We start from the raw sequence: 9510 nt of genomic DNA, 5'->3' as shown, positions 1-9510 counted from the left end.
CACACATGTTCATATACTACACACATGCACCCTCTCTCTGCCCTTCTCTCCACACACACACACATGCATATGTGATATTTGTGGAGGCACATGGCTTAGTGGTTAGGGCGTTGGACTCATGATTGTAACATTGTGGTTTCAATTCCTGGACTGGGTGATATATTGTGTCCTTGAGCAAAACACTTCATTTCACGTTGCCCCAGTCCACTCAGCTGGCAAAAATGAGTTATCCTGCGACGGATCGGTGTCCTGTCCAGGTGGGGCATTTATATTCCATTGAAATCAGGAAATTGGCCCTTATGATCCTGGCATGGCTCAAGAAGGAAAGATTTATTTATTTTTATATTTAATCCATAAACATTAGTCAGACAAAATATATTTTCTGTTTCTTCTATCACCCATTGGGAACTAAAGAAAAACAGTTTAGGAAAAGCTACATAATTTATAATATATGACATACAAAGGCAGAAACAGTTTACTTTGTTGGACTAGATGCTGTTTATTCACTCTTAAAGTCGTCTTTGATTACTTTATTCTAAGTGGCTTGACACAGCTTCTTTTTGAATTTGTCAGACCCAAAGACAACTCCCCTCTCTCTCTCTGGACATTCATACAGTTTCTGTTGACCAAATTCACTCACAAGACCAGGTATCAATGCCTGTAAAAGCAAAAAAGAAACGAACAAATACAAGAGCCTGACCAGCTGCTATCAGTTTGTGTCAATTGCCGTTGAGACTTCAAGAGTTCTCAGATCCTGCACTGCTAATTTCCTCCACAAAATCAGGATAACTGCAGTCTGTCTGAGGAATGGGCCCCATTAGACAGAGCCACTGTTGCTGCGAGTGGCACCAGCCATTCTCCGCAGTAACACATTTACAATCATGTCTGCAAGGCATAGCTGACCAAACCATTTGGTCTGGGGTGTACAACCCACTACCCCCTCCTGCCCCATCTTCTGCTGCTTAATTCCACACCCTCTTTGTTTCTTTTTCTTTGTTTTCTTAGTGAGATTGCTATGAGTTTTTTTTTCTCTATAATTTGATCTTTCATACTTTTAATGTTTTTCTTTTTCTTTTCTTCCTTTAAAAATATGATGGTAATAAATTCACTGTCAGGGCCTTGGGTTATTGTAAAAGACACTCCATTTGCATAAGTGTATGTGAACTGAAGGTAAAAACCATAGGTCAAAACCCAGAGGTGACATTATTTAGTCATACGACTGTCACATGGCCTGCGAGAAATTTTAGTTTCAAATTTAGGTGCAGTGCAGTGGGACTGAACCTGAAGCCGTAGGTTTCAAAGCATGCTTCTTAACCACAAAGCCATGCTTGTGCATTCATGCGTTGTTCTATAAATGCACGTGTGGGTCTGTTACTGAGCGTGTTTGCGTGTGCATATTTATCAATCCGGGTATAATGTATGTGTGAATATATAACATAAGAGTCTTTCATTGGCTGTTTAAGGATTGAAAGAGCAAGATTCGATTTCTGTTTAATAAATGTTTACGTCTTTTCTGCGTATAATCTCTGCGCAACTCCCTTATAAAACTATGAACGTCTATACGTAACAGATACATAGCTATGAGTGTGTGTGTAACTGGGAGATGCGTACGTCTATAAGTATATATCGGTCTGTAACAAAACACATGGAAAATGCTGTGTGTGTGTGTAACAGATACATGTGCGCGTCTATATACGAAAACTGACATGTATAAGTCAATTTGTGCGTATCTGTGTGTAACAGGCGTATAATATATCCGTGTGTGTGAGTGTGTGTGTGTGTAGGCGTGTGTATATTTGAGTATGACAGATACATGAATACAACAATGTGTGGGTACTACTTAAGAAGAGTGGTCTCGGTGCGCGCACTCGCATAGTCGCGCAAATGCGCTAGCTAGTCGTGACTAGTCGATCCTACAACGACTACCTAGCAAAGTAAATATAAACACAAAATAAATAATTTTTTCAAACAAAGTAAATAACACAAAAACACAAAGTAAAGATCGACTAGCTAGCCCGGATGCGCGAGTACGCGAGTGCGCGCACCGGGACCACTTTCTCAAGTAGTACCTAATATATCTGTGTGTGTAGGCGTGAGTATGTATAACAGATACATGTATACAACAGTGTGTGTGTGCGTATGAGACTGACACGTGTGTAAGTCTACGGGTGTAAACTGACGTATGTATCTACGTTTATATGTGTGTGCACGTGTGCACCAATCTATGTGTGAGTCTACAAATGCGTAAAAGCACATGTTCGCGTATGTAGGCGGGTGTCTGTGTAATTGCGGGTGTATATAGACGTTGCACGGGTGTAGATAATCCTACGCGATATCGTGTGGGTGTTTGTGTGATTGGATGTATATGTGTGAATGGATAAGTAAGTAGACATCTACACATGACACGCATGTACGTGGACCAAGGGTAAAAAAAGTGTCCCAGGTCAAAGCTCAGAGGTGATGCCATTTAGTCATACGACTGTCACATGTCCTGCGAGGAATTTTAGTTTCAAATTTAGGCGATGACGTAATGATGATGTCATAGCATTGGTCGGCATCGATATTGTGGTGGTGGTGGTGGTGGGCAATATTGATGATGAAGGTGGTGGTGGTGGTGGTGGTGGTGGGGGTTAATATTGATGATGAAGGTGGTGGTGGTGGTGGACGGAACGATAGTGATGGTGACGGTGATGGTGGTGGTGGTGGTGGTGGTGTGGGACGATAGTAATAATGATGATGATGGTGTTGGTGGTGGTGGTCATCGTAGCGGATTAATGGGTTTTGCTTAACCAAACATCTATACCCTATCACATGCATACAAATTCCTGCACGCTCTTTTCTCTGGTTCTACTAGCCTGTCCGCTCACTTTCTTTCTACACGAACACTCTTTGCATATACGAAAATATACAAAAAAAAAAAAAAAGACTTATACAAAAAATTTCCCAATTGATTGAAAATTCCCTTTCAGTTGGAGAAAGAAACTACTAACCAAGCGGTTGGTTATTAACAGCTATAGAGAAGTAAGGGGGAGATAATTTCAAGAAATTTAGAATCAATTTCACAAAATTGAAAGAATTTCTTAATTTCTTAAAATTACCTCCCTTCTTCTTTGAGAGTCGTTCAGTTGCTGTTAGGTCATTGTTTCCAACAAACGTACACCTAAGTCGTCAATTGTTTAACCAAATAATGACTACATTAACAATTATCCTAACCCTTTTGGTATGACCCCAACTCAAACAGCTCCTCGTTCAATAGAACAAACTCCCTGATATAAAATAATCTAAAAACCTTCTGTTGTAATCTATGTTCCAAATACTAGCTTAATAATGACGAAGTTATTTTAATAAATTCTTTAATTTTCAAAATTAATTGAAACAATAGAAATATGGTAATGAAAGGGTGGAAAAGAGTTACATAGCAAGTGTCCACTGGAATTGTTAATAGTGGTAGGAGTAGCTGTGTGGTAAGTAGCTTGCTTACCAACCACATGGTTCCGGGTCCAGTCCCACTGCATGGCACCTTGGGTAAGTGTCTTCTGCTATAGACTTGGGATGACCAAAGCCTTGTGAATGGATATGGTAGAAGCCTGTCGTATATATGTATATATATATATATATGTGTGTGTGTGTGTGTCTGTGTTTGTCCCCCCACCATCGCTTGACAACCGATGCTGGTGTGTTTATGTCCCTGTAACTTAGTAGTTCGGCAAAAAGAGACCGATAGAATAAGCACTAGGCTTACAAAGAATAAGTCATGGGGTCGACTTGCTCGACTAATGGCGGTGCTCCAGCATGGCCACAGTCAAATGACTGAAACAAGTAAAAGAGTAAAAAGAATAAAAGAGTGGTTACTAAGCATGCAACTTGTCCTAGAGTGACAAGGCCAGTCAAAATACCTGATTGGTACTGTACCAGGTCACAAGTGTAACAGCAAACACAGTGAAGGCATGTGTTAATCCTGGTGGTAGCCACAACAGACATAGCAAAAAATATGAAGTATTTTACATAATGTTGCTGTTGTAGTTTGTTCTTTCTTGAGCCATGCTTGGCTCATAAGGGCCAGTTTCCCAGTTTCATTGGCATATAGGTTCCCCACCTGGATGGGACGCCGGTTCGTCGCAATTTTATGTGGTAGTGATGGGTATCAGACCAGCCATAAGATAGCTAGGCATAACAGTCATAGAAAATAGACTACTTATGAAATCTTCCATTCAGTTACAACTTTTTATTCACAACCCAAATACTGCCACAAAACTACCCACAACAGCAAAAATAAGTAGGCAACACAATCACTTTTATGCATGGAAATAACAATTTCTAAACAGGCACAGGAGTGGCTGTGTGGTAAGTAGTTTGCTTACCAGCCACATGGTCTGGGTTCAGTCCCACTATGTGGGCAAGTGTCTTCTGCTGAAGACTTGAGCCAACCAAAGCCTTGTGAGTGGATTTGAAAAGGTGTAGGTAGAAACTCCATAAGATGCACCCAGTGTAAGCTATGGATGCATAAGAGGTGCAGCAACATCAAAGGAAAATTAACCAAGAAGATAGCTTTTGTGTGCAGCAGATACACAGGGGCAATAGACACCACAGATACTCAGAAAACAGATTCCATCACACTCCAGGGGGAGAAACTAGAAATAATTGACAGTTTCCCACAGATACTCAGAAAACAGATTCCATCACACTCCAGGGGGAGAAACTAGAAGTAGTTGATAGTTTCCGCTACCTGGGTGACCAAGTTAGTAGTGGAGGTGGATGCTCAGAGAGTGTCACCACTAGAATACGAATAGCCTGGGCAAAGTTTAGAAAGCTTCTACCCCTACTGGTGACAAAGGGTCTCTCGCTCAGAGTGAAAGGTAGATTATATGACGCATGTGTGCGAACTGCCATGCTTCACAGTAGTGGGCTGTGACTGCGGAGGACATGCGTAGGCTTGAAAGAAATGAAGCTAGCATGATCCGCTGGGTGTGTAATGTCAGTGTGCACACATGACAGAATGTAAGTGCCCTGAAAGAAATGCTGGACATAAGAAGCATTGGATGTGGCATGCAAGAGAGATGTTTGTGCTGGTATGGTCATGTACTATGGATGGATGAGGAGAGATGTGTGAAGAAGAGCCACTCCCAAACTGTTGAAGGAATCCTGGGTAGAGGTAGACCCAGGAAGACATGGGATGAGGTGGTCAAGCATGACCTTCGAACATTAGGTGTCACAAAGGCAATGACAAAAGACCGAGACCTTTGGAGATATCCTGTGACTGCAAAGATCCGACAAATAATGTGAGTTATGGCTGTTTCCTGCACCAGCTTCATATATATTTCTTTACTACCCACAAGGGGCTAAACACAGTGAGGACAAACAAGGACAGACAAAGGGATTAAGTCGATTACATCGACCCCAGTGTGGAACTGGTACTTAATTTATCGACCCCGAAAGGATGAAAGGCAAAGTTGACCTCGGCGGAATTTGAACTCAGAACGTAACAGCAGACGAAATACGGCCACGCATTTCGCCCGGCATGCTAACGTTTCTGCCAGCTCGCCGCCTTATATAGCTTGCCACCAGCTTCATATAGCAGCCCCAGACCATCCAAAATACCTTGGATCACAGGACGGCCTGCTGTGCTTACCTTGGATTGTAGGGTGACCTGCTGTGCTTGAGGGGACCTACTGAGTCAAGTACATCAACATGAAATAAAAATCAAATGGAAGTTGTAGTTGTGATACCTGTGTCGGTGGCACGTAAAATACACCAGCCGTACATGGCCGATGCTAGTGCTGCCTTGGCTGGCTTCCATGCAGGTGGTATGTAAAAAGCACCAACCGATTGTGGCTGTTGCCAGCCTCCCCTGGCACCTGTGCCAGTGGCATGTAAAAAGCACTCACTACACTCATGGAGTGGTTGGCATTAGGAAGCTGTAGAAACACTGCCAGATCAGAGTGGAGCCTGGTGCAGCCTCCTGGCTTCCCAGACCCCGGTCGAACCATCCAACCCATGCTAGCATGGAAAACAGACGTTAAACGATGATGAGGATGATGATGAAGCATCAGATAATTTTTGAAAGCCTTAAACCAGGTGTTGATTTTTCTTCTCAAGAAATAAAATTTCAATAGGAAGCAAGCATGCATTCCAAGCAAAGTGCAGCTTCATCAACATTTTATACCTGCTCTGGTGTGTATCCCCCTTTAGGAATCATCTTTTCAGCTATTTAGCAAAATTAGTAGCAGTCTCTGTATTAGCATTGGTAGTGCAGGTTGAAGTACATCTTAAAGCTTTCAAACCAGCTTTTGCTAACCAGAAAAAAAAACAAAAAAACTTTACATCAGCAGTTTCACCTTCCTTTCTTTTCAAATCTTCATCATATAAACTTTTGGTTTTTTTAAAAATTAATTACCATTATACTTATCAGCATGTTGAATCTGATCCTTGATCCATACATTCAAGAACCATTCCATTTTAAGCATTACTTTAGATCTATGTAAAACATAAGGTCCAAGCACTTGATGGAGTAACTTCTTGAGTGCTTGCCTTAATTTTCTCTCTGCTGTCATGTATTATTCTCACAGGAAATGTTGCACTTTAATAACCACAATATACACCGTGGTGTACATGGCAAACACTGTAGTCACTGCGGTTACCACAATCAACACACCAGTGTACAGTTAACATTTGATATCCTGATAAAATGTTGTGCATTGTTTCAGAAAATATATGATGTCAGTGATGTGTGTCACTTATTGAAATTAGAGGTCTTTTTCTGAAAGGGTTTAGTTGTGATGTTGTATTTATGCACAGAAAATATTGTTACGTGCAAGAGAGACTACTGCGCTGGTATGGTCATGTGGCGAGAATGGATGAGGATAGCTGTGTGAAAAAGTGCCACACCCTAGCGGTTGAGGGAACCTGTGGAAAAGGTAGACCCAGGAAGACCTGGGATGAAGTGGTGAAGCACGACCTTTGAACTTTGGGCCTCACCAAGGAAATGACTAGTGACCAAGACTTTTGGAAATATGCTGTGCGTGAGAAGATCTGGCAAGCCAAATGAGACCATAATCTCGTGGCCAATGCTAGGGGTGTAACCAGCCCACTTATGCGTACTTTTTCCTTCTTTGGACACTAAAACTCTGCTTGCGAAGACCTGTTGAGGCAAGTGAAATCAAAATTAAAATCAAATTCGATGACTGGCATCTGTGCTAGCGGGGTGCAAAGAGCACCATACAAGTGTGATCGTTGACAGAGCGGCTAACCGGCTTCCATGCCAGTGACACATAAAAGGCACCATTCGAGTGTGATTGTTACCAGTGTCACCTTACTGGCACTCAAGCCCCGTACTAGTAGGGTGTTAAGAGCACCATCCGAGCGTGATCGTTGCCAGAGCGGCTATCTAGCCTCTGTGCCGATGGCACATAAAAGACACCGTTCGAGCATGATCGTTACCAGCATCGCCTTACTGGCACCTGTGCCGGTGGAATGTGTAAAGGGATTCGAGTGAGGTCGTTGCCAGAAACGCCTGACTGGCCCCGTGCCGGCGGCACATAAAAAGCACCCACTACACTCTCGGAATGGTTGGCCTTAGGAAGGGCATCAAGCTGTAGAAACTCTGCCAGATAAAGATTGGAGCCTGGTGCAGCCATCTGGTTCGCCAGTCCTCAGTCAATTGTCCAACCCATGCCAGCATGGAAAGCAGACGTTAAACGATGATGATGATGATGATGACGTGCTTCCTTCCCATTATGACTGAATCTGTAAAGCATCATTGTCATCATTGTTGCTGTTGCTGTTGCCATCATCTTTGTCATCGTTGTTGTCTTCGTCATCATTATCATTGTTGTTGTCATCATCATCATCGTCGTCGTCCTCCTCCTCCTCCTCCTCCTCCTCTTCCCAACAGTATTGAAAATCCAACAGTATTGGAATGACCAACAGTGTTGGAATGGCCAACTTTAAATACTGTTGGATTTTACTCATAAAGTACTGGAATCTTACATGTATACCATTTTGCCTAAAAAATGGATCTACAAATTCAATATCCCTATATATATCACATCTATTTTCTTTCCTCCACCTCACTCTCTATCTTGTATCCTATCTAAATTAACTATTACTTAACTATCCTTTTACACCATTTCCGATGAAGGGATATAATAAATATCCTGGAAACAGCTGTAAGACCTTCTATCTATAAATGTTCTAAAATCTACTCAGCCTTGGTTTTTTTTATCTCATTACGAAAAAGAATTTTTATATACACATGCTGACATATGACCAACATTGAACCCCTTATTCGCAAAATCACCGAACCTGGAACTTAACTATGGTCTATCTATAGCACTTATTCAACATTACCTGACACCCTTGTGTCTCAATGACAACATTACCTCTCATAACCTATATATATATATATATATATATGTATATATATATCATCATCATCATTGTTCGATCGTGGTCGAGACAATGGAATTTACCATGCTATGCCAGACTTCATGGTCCATCATGGCATTACGGAGGTCCTGTTGCTGGATGCCTGATCCCTGGAGATTACATCAGGGTAGGAGAGTGTGCGCCCTCTGGTATTGCGAGTAGATGGCTTCCAGAGGAGAAGAGTAGAAATTACTTCTTTTTCAGCTCTACAACATGTCCAGCAAACTGGACTCTCCTACCTTTCACAAGAGATGACACAGGTGGTAGTTTCCCATATATTTGCATTTTGGTTGGATGGCGCTTCCACGAGAGATTTTGAGCTCTCATAAGGAGGCAAGTGTAGGTTCCATCCAACCGCCTCTCAAGCTTCTTTGATAACGTCCAGGTTTCTGAGCCATATAGTAGAAATACACACATACACACACACACACATATATATATATAAGCAATATTTATAGCCACTTAACATGGCTGTCCATTCGAACAAACTCTACTGTGATTTTTTAAGCCACAGAGGACATCTCCTCTAGCTGGTTAATGATGCAGAGGAGCGAACCCCTACCACACTCTAGTGATGGGACCAGTAGACCAGTCCTGGTTTCAGACTATTTCTGCCACTCTCCAGTACTGGACACCTCACTGCTACAGATGTATTCTTTATTATGCTAATACAATATCAATACATAAAGGGGACAATATAGGACATTACAAACAAATTGTGTTCATGAGTTTGTTTAATGAGATTCTAAAAATATGATTATTTATATAAGATATAATTAAAATTTTACACTTAAAATTTTACACTTTGACCGTGAAGTCCATCGGCTACACCGTACGCCTTTACTACAAATGAATTAAGCAGAGTCATTCAGCCCCAACTTCCTTTTTACATCCTTGCATCTTTTTCCATATACACTTCTGGTCGTTGCCAGCCTCGCCTGGCCTCCGTGCCGGTGGCACGTAAAAAGCACCATCCGTCCATGGCTGTTTACCAGCTCCGTCGGCACCTGTGCGGGTGGCACGTAAAAAGCACCCACTACACTCAGAGTGGTTGGCATAGGAAGGGCATCCAGGCGTAGAAACACT

The sequence above is a fragment of the Octopus sinensis genome, linkage group LG13 (assembly GCF_006345805.1).
Source record: "Octopus sinensis linkage group LG13, ASM634580v1, whole genome shotgun sequence".
NCBI lineage: Eukaryota > Metazoa > Mollusca > Cephalopoda > Octopoda > Octopodidae > Octopus > Octopus sinensis.
Note: the sequence above shows the minus strand (reverse complement) of the source record.